Genomic DNA, 17,644 nt, shown 5'->3' on the forward strand with positions numbered 1-17,644 from the left:
TTATCTCTCATATTTTACCGGACAGGGTAACCAAATACCGGCCTGTCCGGTTCAATACCGGACACCTGGAAACCCTAGCCGTCGCTCCGTCGTGCCACACTTACTATAAGCGCACGCGACGGCGTCAATGCATTTATTTTGACGCGGCGTAGCTGTCGCCGTCGCCGGCACTATAAGCGCAGCCTAAGCCAGGATCTCTAAACCATTCGAACCAACACAGTGAACCCTCGTTCAATATTCAAGTCTATAATGGCATTCTATGTGAGATTTGGACTTTAACCACTGCATGCCTTCTGTTCAGCTTGACATGAGGCACACACAGAACTGCTACAGGGATATGCTGAGAACTCTCCCAGTGACATTCTCTGGTGAAATACACTGCCCAAGTTATTATCTAGTACAGGGCATGTCTCACCAAGTTACAGCATCCAGCACCAGTTTGAATCCAGCCCTCAATGTGACTTGGTTGACTCCGCCTACAGGTCCCTCGCATCACTGGCCTCGCCTCTTCCAGTTTAGGGCTCCTTGGTTTGGTTGGCAGCATCATAAGCTGTTTCCACAGTATCCAGGCACCCTGCACTGCGCATGTGTTGCTCGGAAGGCTTTTGCAGACACGGTGGTGCTGTGCTCTTCATGCCAGTGGGTGAGTGATGCCTATGTTTGAATGTCATTATCATCCAGGGGAAGGGAAGTGTACAAGTGTTCCCATGCCTGCAGCAAAGGCTGCCATGCCCTGTTCTTGCTCTTATTCTGCTATATTGTTCTTTTCGCATCCTGCTTGCATGTTATAAGCAGAGAGCATCGCAAAGCTTGTGTTATTCACATCTCCCTCTGCACAGATATTTCTTTCTGATTTGTTGCCATGGCAAATTTAAAAAAAAAGGATCGGAAACAGTGAAAGTGTAAGTCATGCTACCTGTAAGCTACAGTATGTCAGTGCTGCTGGAAACAAACAGACAGTCGCAGCTTAGTGTCCATCTGCAATCTGACTTTTTTGTTTACATGTTGTATTCATTTTTGGACTGTAACGTTAATCTTTGTACTGTAACGTACAGCTCACTTGCTATTCTCATATGTGTCAGGATCCCATTTGTCTGGTTAGGAACAATACTGCGTCCCCTGGTCCTCCCCTCACTTCGGTAACTGTTAGGCACTGTAAACTATCACCCCCTCCCTCCTAATTTTCTCAATGGAGCTGCAGGCAGAGCTGGTGAGGTCACCAGAGAAGGGGGAGACAAGCGTGTCTTGTTTGCTTATGTACATCCTCTAAAAGAGAGAGCTGCAGAAACCAGCCTGCTCCAGTAGTACTGTAGGTGAAAGGAAGAGGAAAGGGGGTTGTAGATAAGAGAGTGACGATAAGAGAGAAAGGGGGAAGTCTGGAGGTAAATGGGTTGAAGGGGTACACAAGAAGTGGGGAGTATAGAGTTAAGAAGGAGGGGGCATTAGGTACTGTATGATACACAATTGGGAATAATGGAGGTGAGAAAGAGGGAAAGATACATTGGGCTAAGAGGCACAATTGACAGTATAAGGGTGAGAGTGAATTCAGGATATACTTTAGTTGGAAGTAGGTATTGTAGAAAGAGGGGAAAATTTTTGGGGGGTTGATCTAAACATTGCTTTGAAGCTGAGCCGTGATAACCTTGATATTGGAGTTGCTAATACTTTCTTTATTCAGCGGGTTCGCAGCCTTAGATGCACTATTAGTGAGAATTGGGGTACTTTACAATGAATTTAATCTCAGACACGCTTTTAGAGAGGGTTGAGGTTCCTTACAATGCATTTGATCTCAGACGTGCTATTAGAGAGCATTGGGGTTCCTTACAATGCATCTGATCTCAGACACACTATTAGAGAGGGTTGGGGTTCCTTACAATGCATTTGATCTCAGATGCACTATTAGAGAGGGTTGAGGTTCCTTACAATGCATCTGATCTCAGACACGCTATTAGAGAGCATTGAGGTTCCTTACAATGTATTTGATCTCAGGCGCACTATTAGAGAGAGTTGGGGCTCCTTACAATGCATCTGATCTCAGACGCGCTATTAGAGAGGGTTGGGGTTCCACAGTATAATTATAGGGTTCCTTAACCAAAAAAAGGTTAAACACGGATTGATACATTTTACGGTTGTATTGTATGTCTTTATTTATATAGCGCCATTAATGTACATAGCGCTTCACTGTAGTAATACATGTGGTAATCAAATAAATAACAGATAATATAAATAACAGATCATGGGAATAAGTGCTTTAGACATAAAAGTAACATTAAGGAAGAGGAGTCCCTGCCCCGAGGAGCTTACAGTCTAATTGGTAGGTAGGGAGAACGTACAGAGACAGTATGAGGGAGTTCTGGTAAGTGCGTCTGCAGGGGGCCACGCTTATGTGCCATGTGTTCAGAATATCCATTGACGGGTTAAAGTCAATGTTGTATATTCCATTTTACTTTGCTATTTTGATTGAAATGTTCTGCCATAGAATAAGCTAATAAAAATATCTGAAATCATGACGCAAACGTGAAACATTGTATCAATGCTATTTGTAAGTGCTGTCAGTTTATTGCGACTCCAACATATGTTGATACTGTAAATGAAAGGGCACCTTTAAGCGGCAAATGTTATTTATCATCTTTACTGCAGTTCCTTGTCTTTATTTTAACATATATAGTGCAAGTATCTTGCCCCTTGAGCATGTCTTCACTTTTTCGTTTTAGGGTTAAAAAATTATGAGCAACTGAGATTTCAATGATAACCTTATTAGTCTAAGTTAAACTGCGTTGAGCTCTAGGGAGAGCTCAATTTTGCCTTACAGAATTTGATGTATAGAGCTGCAAACACTTTCAGCGCTATTTAAGGGGAAAAAATATTAGCGTTGAACTTATATATAAAAACAAAAAGAAAGTGAATGCTCCATAGTAAAATATTGTTTTAATAATACAATGTGTGAAGGTAAAAAAAACAGTACTGCACTCACAAACGTGTGATATTTAAATTGCATAATAACCTCCAGAGATCTGCTACAAAAAGCTCCACATAGAGTTTCCTCCAATATGGATTTCTGAATATGGATCCAATTTGTATAGAAGCCAATGTTCCGATACACGCGTTTCGTCATACCGCTGACTTCATCGGGGGGAATGGTTTGTGTAGACTGTGCATCCCAGCATATATATAACCAACCAAGGGGGTTTATAGATTGATCCACTTTTTATTTAAAGGACTTGAGCACATCAAATATCTAGAGGAACCCATTCAGGCTACAATACTAAGAACACGCAGTGTGCACAACACACACAACATAAATTCAAAATAGGACAGATTAATATCCTCATATATGAAATATCAATTGATGAATTGTACAATCCCACATGAATTATAGAAATGGTCGCAGAGACCTAACCTAGCCTGGGCAGAGATCTAACCTAGCCGGGGCAGATAGCTAACCTATCCTTGGCAGAGATCTAACTTAGCCTGGGCACAGACCTAACCTACGTTATCTGAGCAGAGAGAGCGAAAATTTAGGAACTGTAACATGAGTGATAAACCAAGACATTGAAGACATTTAAAAGTGAGGGCCAAGCAGAATTAAAGTTGCTCTTGTTGAAAGCGACAGAACATGCGGTTGAGGCAGAGGATTAAAGCAAATGAAACTGTTCCTCCTCCGCAATATGTGAGGATAGATGAGGGGTCAAGAGTGGAGGGAGACTTTGAAAGTTGAAGTATACAAGAGTTAGACTGTTAGAGGATGCAGAGGGCATAACAAGGTGAACAGAAGTACAGTAAGTAGAAAGAAAAATACATTGTAGTTGCAGGTCCATACAGTGAGGCAAAAATAGGTAACAGGTAATGTGGATTTGACTATTGAATAGAAATCTTGGTTATCAATGCATTTTTGAATAAATCATTTTTAACTTACTTTCAGTTTTTATTTGTAAACATAATACACGGAAACTTCCTACTTTGGCCCATACACATCAAGCAGTGGTAAGGAAAACTGGAGTTGTTATATCCAAAGATCAGTACATTTGTGATCAACTTGCATGCAAGTTGACCAGAAATGTACTAATTTTTGAAGATAACAATTCGAGTTTTCCTTACCGCTGCTTCATGTATCAGGGCCATTTGTTCCTCTTATTTGCACTGTGCCAATTTGTGTCATGCATTGTCTGTTGCTTCTCCTGTCTTATGACAATTCAAGGACATGCATAAAGCATGTCATACAATGGCAAGGATATTGCCAACACTTTTAAAGGCCTCTGTTGACAAACAAAACAATTTAAAATGTCAGAGGAAGCACAAAAGTGATTTGATTTCTTTCAGGGGGATTGCATTTGTTAACTAATTACATTGGAACATTGCTTACCAAATGTTTGTTTTTTTGTCAAGCTTTTTGAGACGGCACCTTTGAAATCTTAATATGAAAGAAAACAGCTTCAGATTATTATAAGTATGATCAGTTGTGAAATCACAAAGGTCATGTTACGCAGGTTCTTGTATCGGGTCTCTGAGTTGTAACCACTTTACTCGCCTGAAAGCAGCTATTGATAATTTGATTATGTGAAATAGCTGCCTGTTAGGGACATATTCTACATCCACCGAACCCACCAATCGGGCTGTTTTCGCCGGTTTAATTTTTGGCCATAAACAGCCCATGAGGCCGCTTCAGCATATATAGAATGTACCCCTTAGGCTGCGTCCATAGAAGGACAAGAAGCGCTGAGCCATGCGGACGCTCCGCGCTGAGCCCCTGCATCCTCAATGAGGATGCCTTGAGAGAGGGCTCACGCGAGCGTCCGCAGGCGTGCTCAGGCTTTGGAGTTTTCAGCCGAGCGCCAAGCTGTTTTTCAGCGCGCTGTCGGCTGAAAACATCCAATCAGCCTTAAGCAGCGTCAACGTCACGGCGCCGTGACGTCGGCACGGTGACGTTGACATCAGTGCGTTGCGGGCGATTGGCCCAGCGATGTCACTGCCCGCCTCCAACCACCTCCCCCCGGCTCCCTTCACGCACGCTGGCTCGCCTGCAAGTCCGTGGAATCGCGCTGACTTAAGCAGGCGAGCCTCAGCGTTAGCACGCATCCGCTCTCCTCACCCCTCTATGGCCCGGGCCTTAGTCTTAAGTTCTTTGCATACATGATTTTTAGCATAGCCATAGGTTGCTGTTTAACCCTTTGAGTGCCAGCACATCACAATATTGTGACTGCTAGTTAGAGTGATCAGGTGATCGCAGCATCACTTAGGGAAACGGAAGAGTCCTATTTTGTTTCCCGCGTGCCAGATTACGCCGATCTCCCTATGAAAATGAGCTAAAAAAGCAGATGATGTAGTCACTGTAACCCCTGGCGTGCCAGATCCCATGATATACTGGCTAAGTTATGGGAGACTTAAAAGTTAATCTACATATTTATATATTGATGTAATTATACGGTGACAGGAAAAGTTAAACAATTACAATAATAATACCATTATCTCCAGATTCACTATTTATTATCATATATTAAAACATTGTTAAGCGAGATGGATATGTTTACTATATTGGTGCAGGTGTATAGCGTAAAATCAAATGCATGTCCTGATTCAAGAATTCTTAGAAATGTTTACTCTTCTGAGTGTTCCGAGACGTAGCTATTATGTAATGGGGTCTGGCACTCCAGGCGCCCCATGCCGTAGTACTCTACAGTAGAGGCAACGCTTATTCTAACATTTGCCTTAAACTAGCCGGGTTACATTCAGGGTATGTGCTGGGTATGTTCTGGGCTAGTTTGAGGCACGTTTAAGGCATTTCTGCATTGACTAACGACCCATAGGATTAACACAGCAGGGATCCCTGGCAGTCCAATTCAGTTTGAATGGGACTGCCAGGGACCCCCGCTGTTAATCTGATAGGCCATTAATCAATGCAAAAATGCTGGGGCTAGTTTAAGGAAATGTATTCAGAATGTACCTGGGTGTACCTGGGTCTTTTGGGGAATTGCCACTGGTTTTTGTTAGAATAATCGCTGCCTCTACTGTAGCTATGTCAAAAATGCTTGGTTTGCTAACAGAGATCATATGGAGTGCACTATCTACAGTGATGAGGATTGGAAGGGGGGTGAGTGCCGTTGGATGGCAATGCTTGTCTCCAATGGTTTGTAAGTGCCTCCGTGGCCAAGAGGAGTGACAGAGGCACAGGGTATTAACATGCTTTATTCAGGTGTGTTTTTATATTTTTAGATTGAAGGCGAGGAAAGAAGAAGCCTGGTTGAAGGCTGAGGATACAAGAGTTCCACAGGTAGGGCGCAGGGAGGGGGAAAAAAAGTTTTATGCGAGAGCAGTAGAGATGAGAGTGTTGGAAAGAAGACAGTCCTAAGCAGAGCCCATGAGACGAGCAAGGGTTAAAGGGAGAGTTCAAAGTTTAGGTATAGGGAGGGACAGAGGAATGTACAGCCTCGAAGGTGAGGAAACAACCTTTATAGAAGATATATAGGTATATATACCTTTATTTAAGATTTGATGAGGTCAGGAGAGGGATGTGAGAAGTAGATGTGCAGGCACTGTTTGGGGAGAAAGTTACACGTTTCTAGCTGCAGCATGTTGAATACATTTCAAGGGAGAATGTTGTGAAGGAGAAGTAGTTTTGCAATGATCATTATCAGCAGAATTTTAGCAATAGTGTGACAGACTGATTGTAGCAATGTTAAGAAAGTAGAAGCATCAAGTTAAAGGAGTAATTCATGTGCTTTTTTCCCCACAGTATTGAAGCAGGGTTCACCACAGCTGAACCCCATTAATTTAAGTTCAGGGGGCCCCTGCTTCCCGAGATACAGACCTCTGCAAAGTTTAAAGCTCTTGCGTCACGCGGCCCAATAGGAAGCCGGACCTGATGACATCACAGCTTCCTCTTCACCCACAGGGCGCAGGAGCTTTTATACTCAGTAGTCATTACGTGAACCCTGCTAGCTAAACATCGCAGCTATCAGCACTTCTTACGAAGGTAAGTATCTCTACAAGCAGGTGGTCCCCGGAGCGGAAATGAATGGGGTTCAGCTCCGGAGACCCCCTGCTGCAATTCAATGTTAAAAAAAATAAAAACATTCAGAAAATAAATCGCCCGCTTGGATTGCGTCTCTAAACTAAATAATGGATGTGAATGGACAAGGAGAGAGTACTGTAGTAACACCAAAGAAATGTGAAGAAAATATCAGAAAATAGGAAGAGGTTCCAGAACAGGGCCCTGACGTATTCAACAAGAAAATCAACGGGTTGAACACATGTTGACAAAGAAACAGAGGAGAAGGGGTGAAATATAGTATGAAGAGGATTATGATAGGGTTTTTTTATGGATAACATTAGAGTGTAAAATTTGAAAGAAGAAAAAGTGGCCTAAAGTATTGAAAGCAGCAGAGAGATCAAGCAGGAGGAAAAATGACCATGGGTTGTACAGTATTAGGTAATATTTGTTTATTTAGACTAACAATTGATATGTTAGGACAAGCTTTCAAGTATTTTACTCTCTTCCTCAGGTGAAGCAATACTAATTTATAAAAGATTGCATGAGTTGAACAGAGATATCAAATCCAACATAACAATCTGAGGTAGAAAAGGAACGCAGAGGGAATAGTAAATAAACAGATAGGGCAATAAATGGTTGACATGGATAGTGGAACATATAGAGTGCGTGTACAGTAGAACCATAATCCATCAGCAGTGTGAAGAGGGTGTGTGTGTGTGTGTGTGTGTGCGTGTGCATGCGTGTGTGTGTGTGTGTGTAGGTGGGGAAGCGAGTAGAGTGTAAGCTTAAGGCCTCGGCCAGGCTCCCTGCTGGCGTGCTGAGGCGCGCTGAGCCGCAGGGAAAGCGGGTGCTTTCCCTGGCCTTGCGGTTGCTTACCGCACGCGCTGTCAGCGGGCCGGGGGTGGGCACGTCACTGGCCGGGGGCGGGACAGTGACGTCACGGAGCTGGTTCACCCTCATTGGGCGAACCGCTCACGTGACCAGCCTGTCGCACCGGCAAGCGGGGGAATTTTAAATTCCCCTAAGACCTGCGCTTCCGCGCGCTTGCGGAAGCATAGATGAGCCCCTACTAAAGCCGCTCTAATTGCGGCTGTAGGGGCTCAGTGCTGAGCGGGAGCTCGCGTCAGCACGCTTCCGCCAGCAAGCGCTAAACATGGCCGAGGCCTAACAGAGGGACAAGATAGGGAGAAACTTCACATAAAATTCAGATAGTGTGTGAGAAACCCCAGATCAGTAGTATTATGTCCTCTTCTTTTAGTGTCAAAGAGCATTATCATTTTTATTTCAAATATTTTCCGTTGTTGAGTGCTTTTAAACATTCCTTTGAGGATTCGGATTTTAAATAATTTATGGAATGATCTGGCTGTGAGAAGTGATGTCCCACTGGATTGCAGTAGCTTTCTTTTTCATGGTGTGTTATTCTGTGTCTGTGTAGGCTTATTCTGGTTTGAACTTTTTGGCTGGTTTCACCAATGTAGCATCCTTGGTCACATTCACTGCATTGAATCATACCTGTATTATACCACAGTCCTGAATGTGCAGCAGGATGATCCTTTAACATTGAATGTTCAACAGTATGTTTGTGACTGACTGTGGGATATTAGAATATTAGGGTTATGTTTGCAAAGTTTCCAGCTTGTGATGTTGCATGGTCTTGTGCCATTTTCAGTATTCTTGAGTTCCATGTGAAGTTTTCTGTTGACTAACTTCTGCTGGAGGTTTGGCAGTTGTCGGAATGCAAGGATGGGAGATTTGGGAAGATATATTTTAAAGTGTCATCCTATGTCATCATACAGTAGGTGGCAGATCTTTGATTATTTTTCACATGTCTCCCAGTGCAGGGTTGTGTGTGGCAATTAGTGGTATGCGCGTGGTTGTTTCTTTCTTTTTGTACTTACTAAAGTACCCGGCCTTGCACTTCTTGCCGTGCTCTGGAGTCATCTTTTGCATTGCAGACTATTAATCAATCGATAATGGCGCCCTCTTTCACCTGATCAATCATTCTACCTTTCAGTGAACGAGGCTGCACTCCTAACCCCCAGTCACTGAGACTCCCACCCTAAATAATAGTGATATCCACCCTCTTCACTGACGCTCTCTGAGTGATCTATTCCAGGGGTGCGTAAAGTGGTGTGTGCAACACCCGGGGGGGGGGGGGCGCCAGATTACCGGCGGGGGGCGCGGGGTTTACAGAGGCCCCGCACGCTTTCCGAAAGCACTTAAATTAAGTGCCGGGAGAGCTGCAGGGCCTCTCTAAATCTACTTACCTTGATTCAGCCGGCATCTGGAGACGCGTCACCATGGCAACGCGGCGTCGAATGATGCCGCGGGGTCATGTGACGTCACGTTCCTATGACGTCATGACGTCCAGTTCACCGGGAATCAAGGTAAGGAGGAGGAGGGAGGGGGGCGCGCCGAGAGGAGAACATCCAGCAGGGGAGCGCAGGGAAAAAGGTTTGCGCCCCCCTGATCTATTCCATGAGTAACCTTCCTCTGTTACACCCTCTCTTACACCCCCACTTCTCGCCCTCCCTCTGTTATTCCCCCACCTCTCACACTACAAACTCATCCTCTCCCTCCTCTCATGTATTTCTCGCCCCCCAATTACTCTCGCTCTTCCTCCCCCTCTCTCACTCTCCCTCTCTCTCTTACACTCCTACCTGTTCCCCTCCCTCTCTTACACCCCAAATCAGTGGCCTCACGGAGAGGGAACAACCAATGCAAAGATTCAGGTGTCTAGGTTTCATAATCTTGGAGCTATGGCTCTGACAGACAGACACACATGGTCTTTTATTATTATAGATTGGAGCAGATGTTCTTGTGGGGCTTTCAGTGCAGACATGATTGTATTGGTAATATAATAGTCTTTGGCTTGTATCCCTTCTGTCTCAATGATTCAGTCAGGTTTGAAAGGTGTCTGTTCTGGTATTTAGTGTCAGAGCATACTGTATGCAGTGATATCTTATACTGTAGCCTGGCAGTGGCTTGTTTTGTATTAGTGTAGTAGATGCCAGAGTTATCAAGGTAACTACATCTGACATTGGATTTGTTAAAATACAGATGTGTGTAGTTTGTCATTCTTCAGTGCTACTGTGGTATCCAGAATGTTCAGTAGATTTGCTGAGTATTGCATTTTGAGTTTAGTTAGAGAATATAATGAATAGAAGGACTTGTAAAATTGTTTTAGCTTTTCTTAACCCTCTATCCATATTATAAATATATAATCAGTATATCTGTACAATTTGTAAGGTTTGTGGAGGTATGTGGTTAGGAATCTCTTTTTAAGATCTGCCATAAATAAATTGGCATATTGTGGTGCCATTCTGGTGCCTATTGCAGTCCATATTAGTTGTAGATAAATGTCCTTGTTAAAGCTGTGTGAATCAGCTTGGTAATTATTTCAGCATTGTATTTCTGATACGTGGGGAGATGTTGCAAGGATTTGCAAGCATGCCTCATTGCCATCCTTGTTGGAGATGTTACTGTACAGGGATTCTACATCCATGGTAACACGTAGTGTGTTGGATGGAAGTTTCATGTTGTAAAGTTTATTGAGGAAATCTGCGGTATCTTGTATGAAGCTGTTGGTGTTTGTGACTCATCGTTTTAACATATTTTCCACTAGGCTTGATGTTTGTGCAGTGAGTGTATCCATACCTGTTATAATTTGGCATACCAGGGTTTCCCGGTTTGTAGATTTTTTGAAGCATGTAAAATATACCAACTCCTAAGTTGTTAGGTATTAGTTGCTCCAATTTGACTTGCAGATAATTAGGGAATGATTTAACGGGATTCCTCACATGTTTTGTATATTCTTGGGTTGGCTCATGGATCTGTTTCTTGTAGTAGATCAGGCCTGCACAACTCGTAAAGTGAGAAGGGCCGAACTGCTCCAAGGAAAATTTGGGCCGCACGGGTAAAATCATCATCATCATCATCATCATCATCATCATCATCATCATCATCATCATCATCATCATCATCATCATCATCATCATCATCATCATCTCCTCAAGCACCTCTCACCATCATCATCCTTATATCTCCCCCTGAACCCCCCACTATCAACCTTTACGATACTCCCCATCTATCTCTCATACCCCCATCTCTCCCCCTCACCCACACAATACCCCCCTCCACATCAAACACACAATTCCCCCCCCCCACATCAAACACATCTCTCCCTGCACCTCCCATCACTCTACCCCCCTGCACCTCCCATCACTCTCCCCCCCTGCACCTCCCATCACTCTTCCCCCCCCTGTACCTCCCAACACTCTCTCCCCCTGCGCCTCACATCACTCTCCCCCCCCCCCCCCGCACCTCTCATCACTCTCCCCCCTGCACCTTACATCACTCTCCCCCTCCTGCACCTCACATCACTCTCCCCCTCCTGCATCTCACATCACTCTCTCCCCCTGCACCTCAGAAGGAAAACAGAGTCGGGCTGCACGGGTAAAACAGCATTTATTATTCTAAATAACACATTTATTTACGATGTTTACCTGAAACAAAATTACATTTAAAATACTTTAATGCAAATTAACTAATTTCCTAATCATCCATATCAGCAGCCCCCCCAAGTCAGCATCTCCCCACCCCCAAGTCAACATCCCATGTCAGCAGCCTCCCCCCAAGTCAGCACCCCCCCCAAGTTAGCATCTCATGTCAGCACCCCCCTCCCCAAGTTAGCATCCCATGTCAGCAGCCCCCCCAAGTCAGCATCCCCCCCAAGTCAGCATCCCCCCCAAGTCAGCAGCCCACCCCCCATGTCACTCCTATACTATTACAGCTCTTTACTCCTATAGTAGTGTAAGCAAACGCAAACAGAAGTGCATTTCTCTATATGTTTGAAAAAGCTAAATTATATATTTGAAATGTCAGACAAATGAATAGAAATTGTTGTCATGGCAACAATTTTTGTGTGTACATCTTCCAACGCATTTACCTCTTAACATTACGTTCCCGTTTCATGCTTAAAGTCATCAGTGGGCTCTAAATACTGTCAGATTGCTTATTACATTTGGTCCCTTCTCTAAATCAAAAAGAAATATTTTAGTTTACTTACCTTTTCCAATTCCCAAAAGTTTAGTATACTTCCAGCAGCTCGAAGGCATTTATTAACTTCTGCAGTAAATACAGGCTTTTGACCCTCATGTATCTCCCTGTTGTTCATTGTTCCTTTACAAACAAAGAGAGAAATTCAAGTAGGTTATTAGTTGCAGATTTTGGTCAAAGACTAATGTATTCTGCAACTTCAGTTTTCCTCGTTGTAAGAGGTGTGGGACTGTAATTATACAGAAATACCCAGAATTGTTTCAGTAAACAGCAGTAAGTAAATTATTAAAGCGTGTTGATGTTTAATTCCTTTGTACAGTATAAACAGCGAGTGTTACATGATTTTCTTTAAACGTGCAATGTCTTCTATAACAAAAATAAATCGGTCACAGTGACATGGAAAAGAGCTTAAATCTGAGTCATCGATGCCAATAAAGAAAATCAATGCATCAAAGTGTTGGGACATAATGTTGCTCTATGAGCACTAGTTTGCAATTAGGGGACTGTCAATATAAGTGACTTGATGCACATTATAATTGGATGTACTGTACTAAATTCTACCTCTATGAGCTCCTTTTGTTCCCTTTTCTGTGTCAGACAATCCCTTGGCACAGAGGCAACTATATATAAATGTTTATAACTAACAACTTGAATCAAATGTACAAAGATTGAATTAAAACTGTAAGTAAAACATAGTCTTTTCTGCAAGTATACTCATACCTTTAAAGATCTGCCTGAATAAGGGACATCAGTGGCTTACACTCCTTAGGCTGGGGCCATAGAGGGGGGGAGCAGTGTGGAACAGCGCTGACGCTGAGGCTCGCCTGCATGTGCATGAAATCGCACAGCTTCAGCAGGCGAGCCAGCAGGGGCGATCGGGAGGCGGGGAGAGGCGGGGAGAGGCGGGGCAGTGACGTCGCTGGGCCAAAACAGCTTGGCTGTCGGCTGAAAAATCCAATTCGTCTAAAGACATCCTCATTGAGGATGCCGGGGCTCAGCGCGGAGCGTCCGCACGGCTCAGCGCGGCTTGTCCTTCTATGGACGTGGCCTTATAGAGGTATATTACGTTTGCACAATCGATAGATACAGTAATAATAGACTTGATAAATATAAATACTATGGGGCCTATGCAGAGAGCAGCGCTATTTCGAAATTCGCCATTTTTTGGAGAAAATCGCGCAGAAAGCAGCAGAAAATGGCGAGTTCCGAAAAACGCGCCAATTCTTCTTTTCTATTTGTAAAACTCGCCTCGCGGCTGGCGAGAACCGCAATCTCGCCAGTTTAAAAAATATCCGTATGCAGAGAGGCGCGAACGGCATCTAGCGGCTGTTCGCGCCAATAAAATGGCGCGATTGTCTCAGTTTTAACTCGCCAGAAAAAACTGCCGCTCGCGGCCATTGCAAAGGGAAAAAAAAAGCCGCGAATTTGTTTTAACACATTTCTGAAGCGCGCATCTCGCCAATTTAAACTCGCCACACGCATCCATGTTAAACATAGCAGAATTCGCACTTTTCTGCATATGGAGATTAAAACTCTCCAAAAAAGCTACTTTTTAATAAATTTGCCAATTTTAAAATTCGCTGCTCTCTGCATAGGCCCCAATATGTATTAATCTACCATTAAAAACAAACTTTATAAATCACTTTTGCACAGTCGATTTCTAAACTTAATGTAATTATTTTTATTCACACATTATCCTTTTGATCAGTTTCTCTCTCAACACAAACAACTTTAATCTCTTTTGTTGTCTTTTACAGAACCTGTGAATTCTCCAACATGATACACTTAGGGCCTCATTCAGAGAAGGTTCACAAAAAAAATCACCGGACCATTTAAATCACCCTTTTTATGAGTGTTGCTATCACAGTATTCAGAAAGCCTTCATTACCTGTCATAGCAAAATTCACAAAACGGGTGATAAGCCGGTGATCTGATGAACGACTCTCTGAAAAGGCCTTACCCGGCGAGTTGTATCTGATGCAGAGAGAGCTGCTCTGAGAGAGCCGTCTCTCCCTGAGCAAATATCGCCCGAAATGTATGTGTATAAATTTTAATTTTGTTAATAGTTTAGATGAGCAGGGGGTCTCCTGAGCTGAACCGCATTGGTTTCAGCCTGAGGGACCCGTACTTCCCGAGATACAGGCCCCGTTATGGGGTGCCGGTATCTCCTATGCATTTTATTCCCATGGTCACGTCACGTGGACATTTAAATGCATAGGAGATACTGGCCCCCCATAACGGGGCCTGTATCTCGGGAAGTAGGGGGTCCCTGAGGCTATCTGCTATGGTAATGAAGTTTACTGTAAATGCATTTTTATTGCACAGGATTCATGCCAGGGGTCTCTGGTGCTAATATTAATGGATATCAGCTCCAGAGATTCCCAGCATCAATCCTATGCAGGAAAAATGCATTTTTTTCTATGTCCCATCTCGCTGCTTCTCTGCAGGTTTCCAACACCTTTAAGCCAACTTTTTCTGGCGTGAGAATTTTGTGATAATATCACCATTCTAGAGCGGTGATAGGCGTTCATAGCCATATCACTGCTACTAGAATTGCACGAGTTTATGAACATGCCGAAAAGTGGTGATAAGTGGCTTATCACCGCTGCCTCTGATTTTTTTTATGACCAATTTTTTTTGAGTCTTTTATAACACACTTATCACTGCTTACTGAAATAGGCATTTTGGGTGATAAGTGCTTGATAAGTGGCTTATGAACGCTTTCTGAATGAGGCCCTTAGTTGTTTGCATTGACAATCATTGCAGGTGCATAATTTTTCTTACACAGCAAATTACATTCTCCTATTGCTATGTGAGTAGATTCAAAGCCTTTGTTCAATATATTTTGCGCCCGACAGATTTCATGGGGGGCCAAGGACTAGAGTTTCGACCCCCCCCCCGTGATGGCGGCCTTGCAAGCCTTCCCCTTTCACATCTGTATTTCTCTACTACCCCAACCCTTAATAGAATTACTACTACTAATCCTAGATACAATTACCACTACCCGCCAATACAATTACTACTAATCCCCCCAGATACATTTACTACTACTCCAGATACAATTACCACTACCCCCCAAATACAATTACTACTACCCCCCAGATACAGTAACTACTACCTCCCCTCAAATAGAAATACTACTATCCCCCCCAGATACAGTACAATTACTACTCTTCCCCTAGATACAATTACTACTACCCCCTCCCCAGATACTGTAACTACTACCCCCCAGATACAATTTCCACTTACCTCTGGTTGCCACTCCGCTCTGCCCCGTTGATTTCTGCCTCTTTTCATACCAGGCCTGCCTCTCTCTCCTGCCGGTGCGTGCCAGAAACTGGGCCTGACTTCCGGGGACACGCCCAGCTTCCGGAGTGCACCGGCGGAAAAGAGAGGCCAGGCGTGGGAACAGCAGCTGGTAAGAGCCGGGCCCCAGCGGCAGCGGCCAGATGCCCGGCAGCTGGACACAGAAGTTGGGCCTGACCTCTGACCTGGCCCAACTTGCAGCGCCAGCCAGCCGGACACGCCGCAGCCTTGCATCCCGGAACGCTTGTAACGGATCTCTCTCCTTGTCTGCGGCCCTGCTCATATTTGATCATCAGTAGCAGACGCTCCATACAAATTGTGCATCTAGTGCTCAAATGCTGCATTCATGGTATGTGAGCAATTTGAAAGATCATTTGGTGATGCAATTTCATGAATATCCACATCATTGCTGAAATTATCATGATATGTAACATAAGAGGATGTGTTTTGAATATTTTCTGTAGGAGAATCATTTCAAAAGTGTAATAAACATTTATTCTCAAGTAATTACAAGCAGCAATACTACAACCCCCCCCCCCTTTTTTTCCCCCCTTTTCTTATTTTTATGTAACCCTCCCTGCCCGGCTGCTATGGAGATTACACCGGTGTACTGTGTACTGTGTACTGTGTTTGCTCATACGGTACTCAGGGAGAGTGCTGGATTCAGGCGGCTGGGCGATGCAGCTGCCGATTTTAGACCACTTGCTTTGGAAAATCTGTGGCTATCTCGCAGTACAGGTAGTCCTCGCTATCCAACGTTTCACTTTATAACGAATGGCATATCCAACGCTTTACAATGCAACCCTATGGGCCGTTTTTCAATGCCAGAATGCGTTATCCGATGCTTGAATGCGTTATCCAATGCTCACCGCCACTGATTAACATGGGACTCACTTTACAACGGTTTCACTATCCAACGCTACTTCCATGGCAAGTGGTCTAAAACCGGTAGCTGTAGCAAGGATGGAAAATGAGTGTCAGGAACTTTTGTAGAACAGCAGTCTTTTATTTGTGTCTCCAGGCACAGGGACCGCTCACATACACACATGACAATAACAGACGTACATAAATATGGTGTTTCCATTAGTGCCCACTCTTAACACTCAAATGAAGGTTCATTTACTTAGTTGCTCTACTTGTGTGGGACCCGGCTCCCTTTGGTGCTTTGGGATCATTATCGGTTTTACCCCGGTTATACTAGGCCCATATAGGAATCTTGGTGGATTCTTTGCAAGTGACCACCATAGCTTTGGCCTGTTTGGGAACTGCCACCTCCATACAGACAGAGTATTATTAATGCGGATCTGCAGTTAGTGCCGATCTGCCAACACCCGGGAGCCCTGTTTCCTGAGGTCCTCTGTGGCATGCCATTTTCCTATCTTGTAGATATGTTGGACTTCATTAGCCTTCTTCTGGGATCCTGACTTAGAGGGGCACTATCCCTATCTACAACATAATATAATGCAGGGGGAACTGGTCTGTGCTATTACTTTATGAACATTGCATAATAACATATCAACATTTCAAAATACACATATATACATTTAGTAATATACAGTCTGTAATAGTAAATAATAACTTCACATACAAACATATTCAGACTTTTGCACTTAACTGTATTCAGTACAATAAGTGAGCCATACACAGCAATTGTTTACTTCCCTTACATTCATCACAATCCATACAAAAGGGCATTTGGAATGGCAATAGAAGCAGAGGCACATTAGCTCTTAGTTCCCAAAAGTTGTGGGTCGGAACACATGAAAAGAAAGTGGGCATAATCATTAATATTGGGTCACATAGCATAAAAATGAACATATTGCCCCGTCTCTTGTACCTTTTCCAGACTCTACCCATCCCTTTGGTACTAGAGCAATTTAAGACTCTACAGTCTATTATAAACAAATTTAAACACATAAATCCAAAAGGGGTATGAGCCCCCAGTGGAGCAAGAAACCCCGGGCTGCACTCACGAGAGATAAATTATGGGGGACTACACAATATGTCCCAGGCCAATAGCCCAGTGCTACGCAACGCAAAACAAAAAAGTTTTATTATATACAAAGGGGGAGGAACATCAGGGGGTGTGGGATAAAGGGGAGAAGTATGTTAAAAGTATGGTAGGTGGTGACCAGGCCAGAAGGGTTCTCATGTATCAGGTATATTCAATATGTATAGGGATTCCTAGTATATACAACACTTAGGAAACTGACTGATACTGGGCTCAATTAACTAGAAGAGACTAAAGGGGTGTACTCTCAGGATGCTGCAATCAGCTGGAGTTACTTAAAC

The 17,644-nt window shown here is 43.7% G+C and overlaps 1 protein-coding gene across 2 annotated transcripts in view; it reads left to right on the forward strand.

The window, feature by feature from the left end:
* Nucleotides 1-518: 518 nt before the first annotated feature.
* The window catches only part of RNF144A (ring finger protein 144A), a 113,845-nt gene continuing 96,719 nt past the window's right edge, over nt 519-17,644 (forward strand). The window contains exons 1-2 of one of the 2 annotated variants that reach the window (XM_075598306.1): nt 519-643; nt 6,211-6,268. The gene's annotated coding sequence lies outside the window, so the exon portion shown is untranslated. The remainder of the gene's footprint in view (nt 644-6,210; nt 6,269-17,644) is intronic. The other variant, XM_075598305.1, reaches the window with a different exon arrangement.

The sequence above is a fragment of the Ascaphus truei genome, chromosome 4 (assembly GCF_040206685.1).
Source record: "Ascaphus truei isolate aAscTru1 chromosome 4, aAscTru1.hap1, whole genome shotgun sequence".
Lineage (NCBI taxonomy): Eukaryota > Metazoa > Chordata > Amphibia > Anura > Ascaphidae > Ascaphus > Ascaphus truei.